Source organism: Pogonomyrmex barbatus, unplaced genomic scaffold, assembly GCF_055798465.1.
Source record: "Pogonomyrmex barbatus isolate J1 unplaced genomic scaffold, ASM5579846v1 scaffold2, whole genome shotgun sequence".
Lineage (NCBI taxonomy): Eukaryota > Metazoa > Arthropoda > Insecta > Hymenoptera > Formicidae > Pogonomyrmex > Pogonomyrmex barbatus.
In genome coordinates, this window is record NW_028297116.1 from 22317762 (window position 1) to 22337138 (window position 19377).

Genomic DNA, 19377 nt, shown 5'->3' on the forward strand with positions numbered 1-19377 from the left:
CGTTCGCGGAATTTCAAAAGTCAGATTTCCAGGGGCGCGATACATTTCCGTCTTCCCGACGCGTGAAAAGTGGATTTGTCGTCTCACAGGGGCTCACTAAATTTTCCAGAAACTTACCATTCCCGCGGAATATACAGACGCGTGAAGAACTTTGCGCGGCTCCCACGCGCCGGAATGTGTACTTATCGATAGCATAAAGAGGTGTATGATAACCATCTCTCACGAGGAATATCGATTGGACGGTGAGCATTATACGAACCTAGTTACGTTCGGAATACGGTATTAGTGCGAACACCGGTATCAAGATAAACCGGATACGAAACCGGCGGGTTTCATTTTTCTTCGTTAGAAAACGAACGTACATCAATTGTACGTTGTGACTGACAATTATTTATTATATCAGTAACAATCTTCTGAAAGGTAAAACTGCAAACAAATGCTTTCGAAGCATTTAAAGGACAATAAGAATTTCGAAGAACTTTTCTAAAAGGTCAAAACTCTGAGAGAAATGTAATGCGTGTAATTTTAATATTTGAATGTCACATATGTAACATTAATATTTCATATATATGTATAAAAAGAAATTCCGATGTGTAATAATCCAATTTTGCAATATTAATGACAAATTATATTATTAATGGCGTAAAATAACGAATTACGCGCAATTCATAATTGAGGCTGCTCTACATATTGCTTGTTTAAAGCATCATGGTCATTTATTTAAGCGCGAGGGTGGTTTTATTGCTTCCGCTGGAATTATTCCCGCATGAGAGAGAGAGAGAGAGAGAGAGAGAGAGAGATTTTATTGCTTCTTGAGTATCCGGCAAATATTTACGCTTCACGCAAGTCTAATGAAACCAAGCCGCGAAAATACGAGCGTGGCCGAGTGTCCAGCGACTTAATAGTTTCATAGCGGTAGCTAAGCGTGGCACGTATTCGACGAGTGCGAAATTCGGGGGGGTATATATCGGTGACGTAAAGTGCCCCGAGCAAACAAGGAGCAAATGGGTTAATGGGCTTTCTGAAAACGGCCGGCTAGAGAATTCCACGCTTCTGCCGGTAGTTCACCAGGTTCCTATACCTCCGTTCTCGCGAGAGCTCGGCTTCGTGTCTCCATCGTCATCCATACCTTCACTGTCTCTTTCTATCCTCTACCTCCCCTCTTACCTCAGCCCTTCCGATTGTCCGCTCTTGCTCTATCTTCCTGCGCACACATAACTATATCCGTTAATCGATTCGAATGGGGAGTGGGGGTGAAGGAGGAGAGGAACCTCCGGCCCATTCTCTGTTTATTCCCGGAAGTTCCGACTGTTCGACTCGTCCAGAGGACTGTGCCTCGTTTAACCTCGATTCGCATATCGGGCTAGAGCCGCCGATTAAACTCGTCGAACAAGCCGATCGGAGAGGGGTGAAGTTTCGGCAGTTTGCGTATATCTTCCGTACTAAAGCGGGGCTTCTTCTTTCTCTAAGTGTGTTCGTGAATCTATCGGAAGTACTTAGGAGCACAGTTCCGATCGTGAAAGAAGCTTCATCGTTATCAGATACATTCCTACTAGTCCTCCTGTAGGAAATCTCATTTTATAATAAAGAAAAATTTTAATAATTTCGATACGATATGAATAAGCGATTTGTTATATGAGAAAATCTTTCGTTGTAAAAATTACAAATCATTGTGTTGCTTCGGAGAATAATAAAAACTTTGTTTTACGTTATTTTATTGTTCTGTCACAATAGTGTCTTTACGGGGGCGTAATAGAGGCGAAGAAACGCAGTTACGAAGGCAGCAATCTAGTCAATCGAGTCAATTGAGCGAACGAGCTTAACCGCGCTGGAAACACGAACTGGTTGCCGGCGGAACGAGGACAGTGCGGTGCGGAGAGGCGGAGGAAAGGAACAGCGGGAGAGGCAGGGCAGACGGGCCAGGAATTTATCATTTCGTAGTTGAAGTGCCGTAGTGGCGACAAGGCTGAAATTGCAGTATTTGGGAGTCGAGTGGTGGCTCGAGAGGAGAGGAATGGAGTGGAGATTGGGGGAAAGAGCGACAGGGAATAGAGGACAAGAAGGAGGCAGGCTTGTGCAGGAAGTACCTGGACGTGGAAAGAGATAGGAATGGAGGAGGAGGAGGAGGAGGAGGAGGAGGAGGAGGAGGAGGAGGAGGAGAAGAAGAAGAAGCAGAGTACGCCTGGGGAAACGAGAGAATACAGTAACGGAAGCAATGAACGTTAAAGAGAGAGAGAGAAAGAGAGACAAGGATAGAATTGTTGGAGAGTGCTGTAGCATGCCGTCAGAAAGAGAAGGATTCGACGGAAACAAGCTGCGATCGTAAGCGACGATTCTCTGGTAGCCACTCACGTCATCCCCTCTCGCGTCTCCGTCAACCCCATCCCCTTTTATTGTTCTTCTCTTTCGCTCTTTCCGTCCTGCTGACAGTAGTCCTGCTACTAGTTAGTCTGGCCGCGCGACCGGCTGACTAAACCTCTGGCTACATCACTACCGCAGTGCGACAATTTGATAGCTCGATCGGAGACGGTGAGATATATCCTCGCGACCCTGTACGCCACCTCTACTTTTCTCTCCTCTTCCCTTTCTGTCTCCTTCGTTTTCCGCTACCCTCAATCTGTCCAATTCTGTCTACCCCATCCAACGAAATTGTTGCACTTGCATCATTCAACCGCTGTGGCACCATTAAGCATCGCTCAGCCGCAGTTTCGTGTGTGCATCGAGACAGAAAAATTCTGATTATTTGATGTTACGAGAGACAAGGCGAGAGAAAAAAAGAGAAAGAGAGAAATATGAGGTAAACGATGAACTGTTATGGCACTGAGTTATTTATGATCCACCCAAGTGTCGAATATGACAGGTTGTTAGCGCGGAAAAATATACTACGAATGGTACCATGTTTCTTGACGTGCCTCTAATTATCCGGATATTTTTCAAGTCTGAACCATTCGAATTGCTTATTGGACACGCACAAAACAGCAGACCAAATTAGAATACTATTTAATATTTTGATTTTACTAAAATTGCAGTCACGAAAGTGGATTTATTCGCAATTATTTTTACGGTCTCGAGAATAATTCCAAAGAATAATTCCAGAGAATTTCCAGAAATGCTAAAATACATAGGATTACGGAAGCATTACTTCACGAAAAAGGACCGGTGTCCGTTTGCGTCAAAGGGTTAATATTCGATCGAATGGGATTAGGGAACGACAGAATTCCTTATTCACGATGAAATCTATATCTGCACCCGTCATCTTCCAAGGATTCCAAGTTCAAGATATGTGTGCGATATATATGCCACCTCACGTCATGAAGAGGGCGGGAGGGAGAGAGAAGAGCGTCAATAACCCGGCCGTTTCACAAAGGGACGCGACGGCAGGATGAATCGTCGAAGAGGCACGACGCCGATGCCTTTACCGAAGCAAGATACCTCGAGGCAGTGCTCCTTCCAGACCACGCCCCGGATGCCTTTGCCTACCTCGTGTCAATGCGGCCCGGGCCTTATTAGAATCGACGGTAATTCAGCGACGGGGAAGTTTGTTGATGAGGATTCTAGCTACAAGCAGTCGTTCGAAGCCGATGTCGGGCTGCGAAAGGGGACGATAACACCCTTACACAAGAAATACTTTGACATCATAAATATCTGTCTAAAAGGATCCGAGAGAGAGAGAGAGAGAGAGAGAGAGAGAGAGAGAGAGAGAACAAAGGACTGAGAATAAATAAATCGACGGACGAATTATAGTTATAACCAGTCAAAATTCTGGTTTCTGAAAATCAGATTTTTTTATATTCAAATTAAAAATATTTATGTTTATATAAACATTTTGTTATTTAAATAATTTATATTTATTTTTAAATTTTTTATTTATTTAATATAAAGCAAAAAATTTATTGTAGATAACATATTTGATATTTATCAAATCATGTTTTTACCTCTCTATCAATTATTTTGTTATATTTCAGTAAATTGAATAATTACCATTAGGAAACAGATTTGGTACATTTGCTATTTCCGTTAATTTACAACTAATTGTGCGAGTTGTCGTATGCATCAACATACGTTACTTCTGAGAATTTCTGCGGATTTGGAACGAGAACTTTAAATCCTTGAGAAGAGCGAGATGCTGACTGCTGAGAGAACACGAAGCTTCGAAAACTCGTCGAGTTTGGGTACATAGGCATAACATACTGCCTTTCCGCAACTTTGGACAAACTCTGATTGCTACGCGCGCTTTTCCCGATGCGCAGGGCGTGCCTGTCGCTTTTCCTGCGATGCTCGCGAATTTCTGCACACCAATGACTGTAAAGTTTCGGTAATAAGTCGAAAGATTAATATCGGTATAGTTCCGCGACGCGACTATTAGGCTATTTCTGCGTGAACGTGAGCGTTAACGATGATGCAATCAGCGTCATCGGGCTTCTAAGTTCTAACTAACGGCTTTCTAAGTTCTCGTTATCAGTTCAGATATATGTTCATTGCGATATAAAAGTCAGAAAATCATAATGAAGAAAATCGAGGAGAAAGATACCGACAATGCCGCTTATCTTCGAGACATTCTGACGGGCTCATTAATTTTACGAGGACTCCGCAAGAATCTCGAAGAGGCTCCCGTTGTTTTCTCGGCTATCACAACACTCTGTCAACCCCTCACACTAGTTTCCCCCCATTATTAACGTCACTGCGCGGTCCGTCAGAGTGAAGTACACAAAACGCGGGCAACCTGAAGCCCAGTGACAGGATCCATTAGAAGCGGTTTACTTAGGTCCTTTAAGATTAGCCTGCCGCCCCACTTTGCGGCTTCTCAGCTCTTTATCTTGATATTTAACTCGTGATATTTAACACTGCGTTATGACTCGGCGTCGGATGTAAAGCACAGTTCGATGATATTTACCAGGCGGAGGGAAACACAAGTTTAAAGAGCTCGAACGGCTTATTTCGACAAGTGAATTAGAAATAACTGAATCTTAGATTACAGATAAAATATTCATTTTCCTCCATTTGTATAAACACCGCGCAAATATTTTTTCCTCTGCTAATTTATTAGACCGCGTTGCTTGCTTGCAAATTTCATACTCTTTCGAGGACATGTCTTGACGCGATGCCATCGATTGTTACAGAAATTTCAAACTCGGCGACACGTGGCAGGTAATTTTGTATCGCATAATAATGGAGCAAAGGAGAAGCCGCAGCTCTCCTTGTATTTTCGAAGTTGTGTTGCGGCATAGAATCCCCTCCCCCCCCGTGTACAATCAGATGCTTTAATTAAAAGATTACATTTCAGGTTTCTTAAGGTAACATCCCTAGAAATTCTGCAATATTCATTCTTTTCAGTCTCTTCAGTAATATTACAATTATCTTTTTTCTTTTTTATGGCCTGTTTTATAATGTCTATCTGGCTACGATTCAATGTTGTATAGCAGTAAACAACAGCCGTGCTTCCTATCCATCTAACTTTAACGTCCGCGGTGAATCACCCGTGTTCATACCGATCCATTCGAACGATAATTATGATACTACCCTTGTGACGAGCCTCGGAACGCCGTGCCCCCAGGAAAAGCGTTTTACGCAGCGCGAACGCGTTAGAAAACCTTCCGGTCTGCCATGAAGATTGATGATCGAGCCCGCAGCCGACGGGCCCGAAGATTCGCTCGGTAAACTTTTTTTATTCCTCCCCTCTTTAATAGGTTACGTCACTCGGGGAATGAAAACGCCCTGGGTAGCACCTACGGCATAGTCGGTGCTCAACGACAAAAGAAAAGAACGAACCTCGCCGGTCCGTTGCGGAGGATAGTGCACCCTTCGGTCGCTTACCGCGTTTTTTCGTCATTACCCGGGTTGCCGTTACCCGGGAGGATAAGATCGTGAGTCGAGTTAGCCACGTAAATTGGCTTAAGGGATTTGAGTCTCAGTGCGCTTAATAGTGCGTGTCGTACTCGACGTTACACCGACAGTCAGGAATCGTGCCTGGTTCAACATTGCATACACGCGTCGCTGTTAAATCTTCACCGGTGAAATCCCTTGGACAAGAATCGATTGCAGTTTAATGATAAACTAACTATTCGCATCCGATACGTGATAAAAATATTCATGTTTTTATTAAACGAGTATTTTATTAAACGTGAGAAATTTAAAAAATAAACCACGTTTTTAATGTGTAAAATTCCCTTCGAATATGTATTCCTATATGGAACATATTTAATTTCTGTAATAAAAAAAAAACTGCGTGCAAATTTCACAAAGATCATAAAGAATAGAAAAATCAATAAGAATAAAATAAAAGAAGTTTAAAATCTAATAATTTGTATATATAAACTCTTAGAGAGAGAGAGAGAGAGAGAGAGAGAGAGAGAGAGAGAGAGATCTCATCAAAAAATCAAAGATGTGATTTAAAAAATTTAAAATAGGTCCAGAATTTAAAAATTAAGATGCAGCAAAATCCAGAAAGTTCAACAAATCAATCCGCAAAGCTTTAGAATACTATCATTGATCAAAAAATGCAACTGAAACTAATTATATTAAATTTAATGAACATGAAATCATAGGATTATTTTAATTCTTATAAAAAAATATTCTGTTATGATTTATATATGTGCGTCGACGCTTACATCGCTAAATCTCCGTAAAGATTCATATTAAATAATTATTTCAATCAATATGAAGGAAAACGGCAATCACGATCACAATCATTTAACTCTGCCAATAAAGGAATAATTATGCTATCAAGATGAAATTGCTGATAAAATCGTTGCACTCATAAAGAAGCGGATTCGTAAATGCGTCATTTCGATCGATCGGCCTGTTGACCGGCGCGCTGCGGGCAGAAGATTGAGATATTTATAAAGGCAATCCGCGTGGACGCAGCATGGAGAGGAGGATATAAGCCCCGGTGGATGAGGATTAAGGGTGCGTTTAAGGGCTGTTTACGGTTTTGCGGACGCCACGATATCAGCCTGCGCGTATAAGCCGCGGTGCTGCGGAATTTCGGATCGTGGTTTATGGATAGCTTGAAATAGGGACGGGGAGCCCAACGGCGATGGGATAAACCTTCATCGCTGCTCTAGTAGATTGCATAAGAGCAAGCGATCGTTTACGATAACATTAATCCATAATAAGATATTAATGTATAGTTCTTGCAAAATATAGCGATTCAAAGAAATTTCAACAAGAGATTCTAATAAGCACAAGATCCAATATGCTATATAAGTTATAAAGTATGACAAAATCTTATATAAAGTATGACAAAATCTTATATATTTTAAACTACTCTATATCTTACTCTAATCTGTATGTAAATTTTTCAAATTAAATTTATACATTCAGAAGCAAAACTTTTTCTCTCATTACATTATTCAAAGATATTCTATTATATTTTTGTTCTTCAAAAGATAATATTGTTAATGTCAAAAATTTCATCATGAAATTCGAGTAGTTTTATATAACATAATTAAAAAGACTTATCGCTCTCTAACACTATTATCAAAAATCACTATAATTTTCGTTACAATTCCATATGAAATAGTCTTACAATATTTTCTGATATGACCGAATTCAAATACGTAAATCATACCAAGTTAATAGTTGTCCTCTCTATTATATTTGTGAAGAGATAGTTTGTCGAACTATTTGTTTACTACAAATTGGTCGCGCATGTCATGATAATTCCCACGAAGTTTTACATATACCCTCGAGCATAAAAAGTATATTGTAACATGCAGAATTCACTTCCGAGTTAGATTCTTTAACGTAAATTTAATATTTTCTTAGAGACAATTTGATTACAATAATTAAACTCATATTAAATTATTTAAAAATGTAGATAAAAAATTCATTGTGATGTCCTTCTCATAAATATGCAAATTGAATACAAATATTATAATTATACTTTGTGTCGCATATCCCGCACAAGGAAATTATCGTCGAATTAATGTACACAGAACGCGGTATCTTATTAATTTTTAATTTGCCTAATGCCAAGTTAATTTATCTTACAAAGTTCCTTTCGGAAAATAAGTTTAACAAATGCGTTAAATCGATACCGGGCATATCCAAGTCTACACGGCTGCAACCTGTCAACTGTCGTGTTAAACAACATATTACAAGGCAAACCTGCGACTAACTACAATCTCTCCTGGGGTCGACACGGCATCTTGCGTAACCCAACTTTCTCATAATTCGTGTTGACAGCAATCTATTTATCCAGTGACTGACGACTCTTCGACTCGCTGCAATTTTCAAACCGCGTTATTGATCGTAATTTGCAAACGCGAATCTAATCTCGAAACAGCGAACAAAGCAACGAAGATTGATCGAGCGGATGCATTCTGTACGACGGTGCTATATATCAATTAAAGATTATGTTTCAGAAAAATCGAAAGGATTAAATTAAATATTAAAAATCGATATTCCTCACGCGCTTATCTCTGAAATATCGAAAATCTCTGAAATATATTCATGATTTTTCAATACTTTCAAATAATTTTAATATCATATAAGACACGAGACAATTGCAACAATCACAAGTTGCATCACTTTTATATAGGAAGGATACTCCAATCCCTTTGATTTCTACAGCTATATCGCTTGACATTTAGCAGCTCGGTATTTATACCCTTTACACCGGCAACTTTCTCCTCTCGTCTAAAATTTGTCAAACATGTCATACCGTAATCTACATTGGACACCTGTACACACCTGTACACAGCTCAGGGCTACGTGCGTTCGCGTTCCGCAAACGCGCACACCGATCCGTTAAGGTGCTACTGTACATGCAGATGCACCCAGGATATTTACGTTGATACGCTCTGTCGCATGGGCTTTAATACTAGCAACTGGGAGCGTGTTTCGAAAGGGAATGGGTCGTCGGGTTCTTGAGATTGAGTTAGGTTAAGGATGGGCTGGTATTCGGTGAGCAGTATCCCGGCACGTGTCGCGATACGCTCTGCGTAAACACTGCGTGTAAACACGATCGTAATGATTTAAGCCGTTTGCCATTTCTCTCTCTCTCTCTTTCTCTCTCTCTCTCTCTCTCTCTCTCTCTCTCTCTCTCTCTCTCTCTCTCCCCCCCTCCCTCTCTCTTTTACATACACACACACACACACACACAATCCAACACACACTCTTTCTCTCTCACACATACGCACGCCCACATCTTCCTTCTCTCACATGCCCCCTCCCGCCTCTCTCTTTTTCTCTCTATCTGTCTGTCTATCTGTCTCTTGCTGAGAGCGTCGTTGCTCTAATCTTTTCTCGTTCTTCTTCATTTATCACAGTCACCGTTAATCCACAAAGCTGCTGCACGTGTTTCCAGAATTCCCAACGCGATAATTGAAACATTTCTACCTCGATTAAACAATATTCTGCATTAGCCGGATTGTTGTTTACGGGATTGTTATGCGAAGTATATATAGCGATACAGGTGATATCGCATGAGGGTAAGATTTCGATTACGATTACGGACAGTTCACCGCAAATTTGTCAAAGTTGTCAAGTTTTGAATTGTAAGGAGAAACGATAAAAAGAAATAGAAGCGAAAAGATTTAATTTATAATATAATCTAAAAGAGGAAAAAGTTTGGAAGGTATATAAGCTGTAACAGTGAAGATAGGAAATTTTGTAAGAATCCTGCTTCATCCAAAGATCCTGCTTACATATGTATCCTACAGTTGAACAGTATCATTAAGTATTACCAGGCGCTGTCTCGCGCTGTCCGAATATATTCGAAAAGAGTTACTTCGTTGGGAGCTGGAAAATATCCGACAGTTGGCCCGCAACTTTTATTTTCATAAGGTCGATTTGCGCAACGCAATCTCACGCGTGTATTTAGAATATTCTGCTGACTTCGTCGAGACCGATTGAGTGTCCCAGTCACGTGAATCGCCCAAGGCCAATGATCGGACGAGGGGTGGACGTGCAATAGCCAGGACCAGCCGACTTTGCAAAGTAAAACGCGTGCACCGAAGTGCGGGGCCACGTGCCGAATGTATTTCGATCTCACTGGCAAAGAGGGAAGAGAATAGGATGGGAGTGGAGGCGTCGCGACGACGGGCAACACAACCACACCCTACGGACCCGCTAGATCGATAGTCACTACCCTGCTAGAGCAGGCAGGGAGAAAGAGACAGACAGAGAGAGAGAGAGAGAGAGAGAGAGAGAGAGAGAGAGAGAGAGAGAAGCGAAGAGATGGAGGACGGGTCGCTCGAGAAAAAAAGAGGGAAAGAAAGAGGAGGTGAGACAAATTGCCAAGAGATCTCACCAGGCTGCCTTCGTCCCGCGTTTCTTTCCTCTCTCACACGTTTTTCCTTTCTTCCCTGGGCTCTTCTCTTCTTCCACCCCGATCGGTTACCCACTGCCTACGACCAATGTCGTGCGACGCTTTTCCGACGCTCTCCCGACGCAATCTCCGACGCACGGATCTCGTCGTCTCGATAATTTCAAAAGAACGGAATTTATGACATTTGCGAGCGCGCGCGCGCGCGCGCGCGAGGGAGATTGTTAATGGATTCGCGATCAGGGCGATGCTGTTATCAGTTTTATATCGAGCCGATAATCTTGTCTGCTGTTTTATACGCGGCGAACAATTTCCACCTTCGCGAGAACAATCGTTTGCTCGACAGCAATTTGCGTAATTGGAATTTATATAATTACATTGCAATAATGCGATTGCTTCCTTCCCCTCTGCACGCGGATTAAGTTATCATAAAATGTTACACCGAATTTCCTGCCTCGAGTATACTTTCCAATTACGCAATGCGATTACGCTCTACCGTAATAAGAACTTCCCCGTCCCTCGCAAACAATCGTTTTCAGGGGTTTACTTTTTTTTTTTTCATGCTGCGCGAAAACTTCCCTGACAACACAATCTCCAAACGACTATCCGCTTATATTTCTCCTACCTTTTATCTCTCATCCTCCTTCTCTTTGCATTATTGTTTTATTATTCAAACAAGAAGAAAATATGTTTCAAAATAACACTCCATTATTTCCGCGTGCTATTTTTATAATATTCTATAATAATTTGCAATATTATTGAAATAATAAAGTCATCGTTATAATTATTTATTATTATTATTATTATAAATATGATTATTTAAAATTTTTTATTCTAAATAGTTTTGAGCTTAATTTATTTTGTCCTAGATGGCTAGATTTATTAATAATGTTACTTTCAACAATTCTGTTTGTTATCAAAGATACATATAACCCAGATCTTGCATCTAGAGGAAATTTAAGATTTACCTCAAACACAATGTATGTACGGGTTTTTAGGTCAACTGGCTTGTCTTTGCATTTACGTACATATTACCTATCTCTACGTTACTCATCACACAACGTTTCTCACAACAATATAGTCTTGCTGCCTAATTGTTCCAAGAATGACAATTCATGCTTGGAACTTATACTCGGTTAGTCACGCTCGCAGAAACGATCGCAGAACAGAATAGCTCGGTGAAATGCAAATTAGAGGTAGTTAAACTGCAATCCCTCTGCTTGTGGAGGATTTGATATGGTAGCAAGCATCTTATTAATACGACACGGTTAGATCAAAGATGAACATAGATAGAATGCAACAATTTAATATAACGTATCGACTATTACACCTATTACACCGTGTATATTGATATATGTTCGGCGCGTATGCGGAAGTTCGGTGAAAAGAGCTTTTCATCGTGACGAAATGGAATAACTCGTATCCACTGAATTTCGACAGTTAAATTATATTGACCATGACGCTCGCAAAAAAGAAATTACGTAAGCTATTATGCATTCAAATTAAATTCGAAAAAAATTTAGTATACGTGACGTATTTTTGTTACGAATAACGCTCGATCGTGCGGGCGGTGTATTCTCTTTTTTTTTTTTTTTCCCTTTTAAATGGATTTCAATTTATCCGCTAGAAAAATTCGCTCGGCCACCAAGCGGTGCGAGTTAATAAATTGGTTGTATCGATGCCTCGCAAGAACAACTCACGAATATATTTCTGAGAGCTCATTTACGCAAATGTTATACAAGCTCCCGGTGTGAATACAAAATAGAAATTACGTGACGCAGCGCAAACAGTAACGACTTGGCTCGCATGCGAGGTATGGCGACTCTAGTTTCTCAGGATAAAATCCCATGGGGGGGACCTTCCGTAATAGAATATCGCGCGTATAGTTGAAACGGGACGATCTCTTTAAAACTGAATAATATATCAACAACACTGAGAACTGTTTACGACTAGTATCTCGACTTGTCTCCAAGGATTCTCCTATCGTTGGAATTGCGCGCGCGCATAATCCTCCGCGTGAAAGCCGCGCTATCCTAAACTTTCGACAATATTAATTTTAACAGAACAAAAGTAATTACTTTTCAACGTTTGCAGCTGCTGAACTGCAATTTAATCCGAGCAAAAAAAAAAGAACGATGAACGTGCAGTCGACGAAACGGTCGTACAACAATTTAACATAAATAACGTTCACCGGCTATAAAGGTGATTCCTCCCCATGTACCAGATATGGATTCCCTTTTCATTTGGTATACCTGACTGATAAAAAAAAGTAGAAGTGATTAAATTAAATTACTCGGAAGAAAAATTAATTGATCACTTCCAACGCAGCGAAATTCCCGAGAAGATTACTCGGAGAATCCACTTCTAATGATCTTCCCGTCGATACCGGTAAATTGAAATTGATCACCGAATCGCAATGCGTCATCTCGATCAATATTTTTATACGTGTTCGATCTTATTGTCAGCGTAATTAAAGATACACACGTACCTTCCGGACGCGACGTTCACGTACGCTCGGCATCCCATTGCTCCCACGAGCGGCGTAACTTCGCGGATACGTCCCTGGGGATAAATCCCGTGTTCTAACCCGCTAGGGGTACCCTGTGTTACTACGGGAAATGTGTTTATTCCCGCCCTTCCACTGTTCTCCGCAAAATCGCTGTTGTTTTCCGACTTGCGCGCAAGTCGGAAGTGCATCGCGTCATCGCGTATCGGCGTGATGCAACGCGAGGTATCGTTCGGGTATCGGGACGTTGTAACCATAAGCGTGCACTTGCAATCCCGCAATACAATATCGCTACACTTTAACCTTCTCGTATCGTCAAAGTATCATTAAATTGTAATTCTCTCTGATTTCAGAGCGAGCCATTAAGATGAGCCCGCGAAATCTCGAGTTGCAATGGAGGTCTAAAAAGTTAGTCCAAAAGGTAAGTCTAAATCATTTTGAGAACTTGTAAGAGATCAGAGCAGAATTTCTTCTTGCGAAAAAGAATTGTATTCTATTTACGATAACCGATTCAATCAGAGATACGTAAAGATTAATTGTCCGTTGCAAACTTTTCGTTAAACCAAAATTTCAATCATTTTTCCGATACGCACATCCCTGTTTTTTTTTTTTTTTGTTTAATTTCAGCGACAGTTTTGCTTTTAATGCACGCAGCGGTAAATTAAAAAGTCAAAAACGCTTTGACAGACCAAACTAACAAAAGAGGATTAACCACGATGGCGAATACGACGGCGGCGTCGGCAACTTTTTCCTGATATAAATATGTATGCGAACGACGCTCTGGCACAACCCCCGCACCGTAATCCGCAGCGGCGCTAATGAAGAAAGATCGATGACAGAAACGAAGAAAAAAGAAGATGTCACCAGCACAAAGGCTGATCCGTTTCGGTTTCATCGAGGGGGAGGGAGGGGGGGAGATCAGCGTTTCGTAACTCACACAATTTGCAAGCGTTTTGTCGCCGCGGCGTCGACGACGGAAGCGATCTGTACCGCCCCCCCGTCGCCGCTGCCGCCCGACATATCGCGATCTCCCGGCGGGGTAAAACAGCGTGAGAAGGGTGAAAAGGGGCCAGGATAGGAATTAGGGGGCGCGTCGGCCGACGCCAGCTGGAGGTAGGAAAAATCGAAGAAACGAAGGGTCAAATGCCACGTGATGGATAGCTCGCCGTAGGAGGTCCAAGCGTATGAAATTGATCAGCCAGCCAGAATCATTCGATTCTACTTCCTACCCGTCCTTTCCCTTTCCCCTAATGTTGTCCAATCCTCCCGTCGTCCACCTCTTTCCCTCCCTCTCTTTCTCTCGCCCGGTCGTTCGCTCTCTCGTCGAAGCTCCCCGTCGCTTCTCCCTCTGTTTCTTTCGTTCCATTCATTTTCTTTCCGCGTCGTACGACGTCGATAACTCTGATTCTCCCGGATCGCCCACCTCCGCGTCGGCGGTGTTTTATTTTCACGGACCTCGACCAATGGCCGCGGACCACGGCCGATTGCCGATGGCAATGCTCTCGAGAAAATTCATGTAGCATGTAAGAAAAATTACGATTCCTCCGCTTCTCCGTCGTACAGTCGGCCGCTTAACGAGAAAGAGAGATGCTGGAAAATACCGCAGCTTCTACACGGTTTCCCTCGAAAAAGAAGAAACTTGTTCTTTATGCAATCCGAATCCGCGGCTCGCCTGGTTACGCGACACCGCCCCCCGTGCATGCCCGCGGGCAAATAAATCTCATTTTAATTCGAGAACATCGAGAGAGAGAGAGAGAGAGAGAGAGAGAGAGAGTCGATTTAAATCACGAATAAAATTCATATAGAATTTTCCGTGTAATTTCCTGGCGTGGTGCAAAGGCCAGTGAATACAGACTCTCGAATACAGACTCAATTTATATAAGTGCAAATAAACTTCCGAGATTATTACGCCGTCTGCCGATAATAATCTGGCGGGTGAAATCAATTTCACGTTTCGCGGCGTCCACGAGCTTCTGTTCGAAGTTGTGGCAAATGCTCGAACGATCACGGAAATGGGGACACCCTGTACACAACGAGGCGATAACAGTTCGTGGGAGTTATAGAGGGAGCGAAGTTAGTAAGCTCCGATCGGGAAACACAGAGGTTGATGTATAAGATAGAGTTAAACAGACAGAGAGAGAGAGAGAGAGAGAGGGGGGGGGAGGGAGGGAGAGAGAGAGAGATAAAGGAAAAAAGAATATACGAATGAAACGAGGAAGGAGAGGTCTGAGCTAAAAACATGACTGCAACGAGAAGCCGAAGAAAGACGCAGTGAGATTGCGGATCGTCTGATAACAATAAATACCTATCAACGCCAGATGGAATTGCGACAAAGTTGCCTTTTTTCGCGACTCGCTAATAAAGTAGTATCGAGTCGAGAAAATGCATTCTCTCAAATATCCGTTTGCATTCTCGTAGCAAACCTATGGGGGTGTTTCACGATTTATGCATAAGGTATATTCAGCAAAAAAGAACACTTTGTGAGACACATCTCGAGTACTGGAATCAGCGTCGAACTTGATAAAAAGAGAGGAAAACGGAAAGGGAAAGGAACGACAAATAAAAGTGTTTTATGTGTCGCTGTCGAAACGCAGGGTGCGTAACCTCCCCTCCCCTCCCCTCCCCCGCGGGATTCCTCCCGGAGATACACCCTTACGGGAAGGAAAAAAGGCACAGGAAGCTTCGAAAGTTTGGCCAAGAAAGTTTGCAAAAGCATGCTGCTGCCACCAAACGACCTTCGTCCTGCACACAGCTTCGAATTTCATTTTGGAACATTGAATCTTATTAAGAAGTAAAGTCGTTTCGGAGAAAGTTGGCGAATATTGTGGACGGGGCTTCCTTATAAATCCGTGGCTCAGCGCGATATTTCTCGTTGGCCTCGAAAGCCTGCCTCGAAAACTCCAATCCAATTTCGGATGGAAGTGATTACAAGGATATTGTCACCCGGAAGGCTTTTACGGAGAGAAGTACTTACGTTACTCCTACCTTGCTTAAGTTAACGCTTTACGATTCGTAATAAGTGTCTGCTTGTTCTCGGCCGAAGCGCCGATTAATAACGATCAAAAACCGGGAGAGCAAACTTTATTGCCGCGCGTTCTGTGTGTTGATCGCGCTTTGTGCCCTGGACGAGACTTTTTTCATTACTTTCTGTATTCTCATTAAGTGCAATATTCGCCAAGGATTATACTGCAAGAAGCATCCCGTGCATAAATATCGTTTATCGAGGAAACTTTTCAATGACTCGTGAGAGATTTTATTATTGGCATTTCTTTAAATATCAGTAAAAACTTATTTTCCACCCGGTATCGTGACAATCGCGATAAACAGACAGAGATGCAAAAGGGAAATCTGAAGATTCTTTAGAACGGTATAAATCTTATGAACGTGCGAGAATAGAGCGCTTGCGAGCACGTAGAAGATATATGTACACGCTTGACGCTATCTGTGTATCTTCTTTTATCTAAGATTTAAATTATATTCTCTCCTGCTACCACGCGTTGAATGAACAAAAACTGAAAATTTCATCAATTTTAAGATAAACACATCTACATTGTACGTATCCACATTTTTGTCTGTCTAATATACTTGGTAAAAAATTCAAACTCAAGTCTGCATGAAATTTTGTAATATATCTTTATAACAAGGTTCTTTATATCAAATTTTCCTTGTATCATTTCTATATTTTCACACAAACGCAACGTATTCTCTTGTCGGATTGTGTATTCGCTATTTCCTAACACGCATTCAAGTAAGTACTCCATTTACGATGAGTTTTTCTGTGAACTCCCTTATTTCTACAAATTGTACAAAAAAAAAATTTCAAATCGTTGTAAAATAATTCGGGCGGCACAAAATATGATCAAGTGTGAGCGTGTGAAAAATATGTATAAACTGGAACCACTCGAATTCAAACGAGATAAAAGCGAGCAATCAGTTACGTTCGATTATAATGAGCTGCGACTAGTGAATCTCTACTTTGAAAAACCTAAAGGTAAAAAGAAGATCATTCTTTTTTTTTAACTAACTTCCAACAAAAGCACGGTAGTAGTTATTATTGGCCCTCTAGGATGCTCCGAGTTTCTTAAACAAGAGCCCCCTTCTCTTCTCGTCTTTATCATCTTTTCTGTCTAGCCTCTCCATTCTTCCTAACGTATCTTTATCAACCTCTATCTTCCACTTTCGCTCTCTCGATGATGGAGATTGAACGTAATTTATTTGCTATTCTCCCATCCTCTCGTTCTGTGCGGCAGGAATTTAATTTTCTGAACGCTATCTGCGCCTGTACGATGAATCTTTGAGCAAAACTTATAAGTTTGCCCTACGACGGACAGAATCTACTATGTATGAAACTAAAAATATGCATAATATACATAACAATATGTACAAAATTAATCAGTGTGCAAAGTAATAAATACAGAAATATGCTATTCTATGTAATATTTCTATGTAATAACACAAATAAAATATTCATATTAGCTTAAATATTCAGATAATCTACCGAAATAGATATAAAGTTGCTATAAAATGAATAGTCATTTTAATATAGATCAATTATCGATAAATAACTTATGTATAATATTATAATTATATTAATGGCATCGTTTCTGATGCATAGATTTTAATATTCTTTTATTAATGACTTTTCTTTATATTACAATTTATTAGTAGATTTTTTTTATTTCTCACTATAAATATGTGTGCAGGGTATCCCATCCATTTTAAATAATGTATTTTAAAAAAAAACGTTTCAAGGTTAGCAAATAAAAGTTGTAAGGTTTCAAAAGGGCCATATGATTGTGATATTGATTTATTTGTAAATAATGCTATTATCGAGATTTTTCTATGGTCACCATTTTTTTTTTAATGAAATTATATATTTTTTGTTACGCAGTGACAATTCTTCAAATGATGCCTCTATTTATTTTAGATAAAAGAGTATTAAGATCAAAAAATCAATATGAGATATTTTATACTCTATTCTGATATATTTGGACACTCTGCATATACACTCATGATACATATCATGATAAGAATATATATGTATATTCAAAATAAACATTTGCGGAACGCAAAGATTCGTCTTTGTCCCACGTCTCTTTACATTTATTTTTTGAGAAGAATTTTTATAATAATCTTTTAAAAATCGTGCGCCTCATGAAAAAAACCATAAAAAAACGTCGCGCGCAGTTTTTGCTTAGATGTTCACACTTTTTTTGCCTTTTCAGAAAAGTGTCAAAAAGGTATAGTACTTTGCGCTTTGAAATACGATATGCCGATACCGTGAAGATGTTCACGCGCGCCATTTATCGGATCGCGGATCGATTGTGGTCGATATTGTCAACATCTTAATAGTGTATTATATAATTTTATTACAGTATTATATAATATTTGCCTTCTCTGTTTTAAAAGACAAAATAGCAAATAGCGCGCGCGTAGCGCGCGTCTGTATTAATAATCATAAAAAAAATAGCTTACTAAAAAATAGAATATTTAAATATCATATATATTTAATTTTTCTTCAAATAGAAAAAAATAAAATTAATTACATGATTTACGAAAAAGAGACGAATGAATAAAATGGATTACATGTACAAAAGCGTGATCTATGCTGATAGAATCGCGTTTTTGATTAAAAGCCAGCAGAAATGTTTTCCTTAAATATGATGCGATAGATAGAATAGCTGGAGATGCGTCTGCCGTTTATGGGAATTGCCTATAGCAGTAAAGCGTACGATTTGATAGGAACCAATACATTTGAGCTTATCACCTTATCGCCAATGGCTATACCGCGCTAGTAACACTCCGCGCTCAGGGGGAGTCAGCCATAAAATACAGAATGAACCCCCCTGTCAGGTCGACCGGTATCACTTCACCCCCGCCCAAACTCATCCCTGGACATTTCGTTCCGACGGGCTCATCCCTCACGGTCTGTCTACGTCTATGCCGCATCGCAATCGATTTTCACGAACACGCCCGTGTTCACGCGCATCTACGAATACTTATGCACGCAATTTTACACCTGATCAATAAATGTAGAGTATTTCATCTCTGACAAGCTGTACTTAATGAGATATATCTTTGACCGATGCCGCCGAGTTGTGATTATCTTCATAACAGGTATTTCATAAAATTAACGAAAGATAATACACGTAAATTGAGTGGTAAGATTTTTTTCGAAAAAGAGAAGGTACATCTTCGCGCTTATTAAATATGGATGCACGTTTTAAACGAATTAGCTATCCTGGAAATATTGATTGCAACAAACATTTTGAGTAAATTATTTGGGATGATTCATGCACACACATTTACCTGGTAACGTAGTAATACCACAAAATTGGAACGACCAATATTACTCCCAATAGCTTTGATCTAAAGGAAATGGCATATCGTGTGTCCTCGGCTGCTCTGGTTTCAAGACGTTGATGTATATATAACTTCAATAAATTATAGTATGCTACAAATTAAATATGTTTATACATCAATCATTTGTATAATAAATCTTTGTACAAATTTATATACTTTTTTTATATCTGCTTTATCTATCTTGTTAGTCTCTTTTTCTATGTGTTGTAAACATCGGCAAATATATGCAAACGGCATT

The 19377-nt window shown here is 40.4% G+C and overlaps 1 long non-coding RNA gene across 1 annotated transcript in view; it reads left to right on the forward strand.

Annotated features, from left to right (window-relative positions):
• Nucleotides 1-17257, forward strand: part of LOC148936758 (uncharacterized) — a 103142-nt gene extending 85885 nt beyond the window's left edge. Inside the window, exons 3-4 of the long non-coding RNA XR_016139098.1 lie at nt 13130-13197; nt 13464-17257. This is a non-coding gene — a long non-coding RNA (uncharacterized LOC148936758). The remainder of the gene's footprint in view (nt 1-13129; nt 13198-13463) is intronic.
• Nucleotides 17258-19377: the final 2120 nt, after the last annotated feature.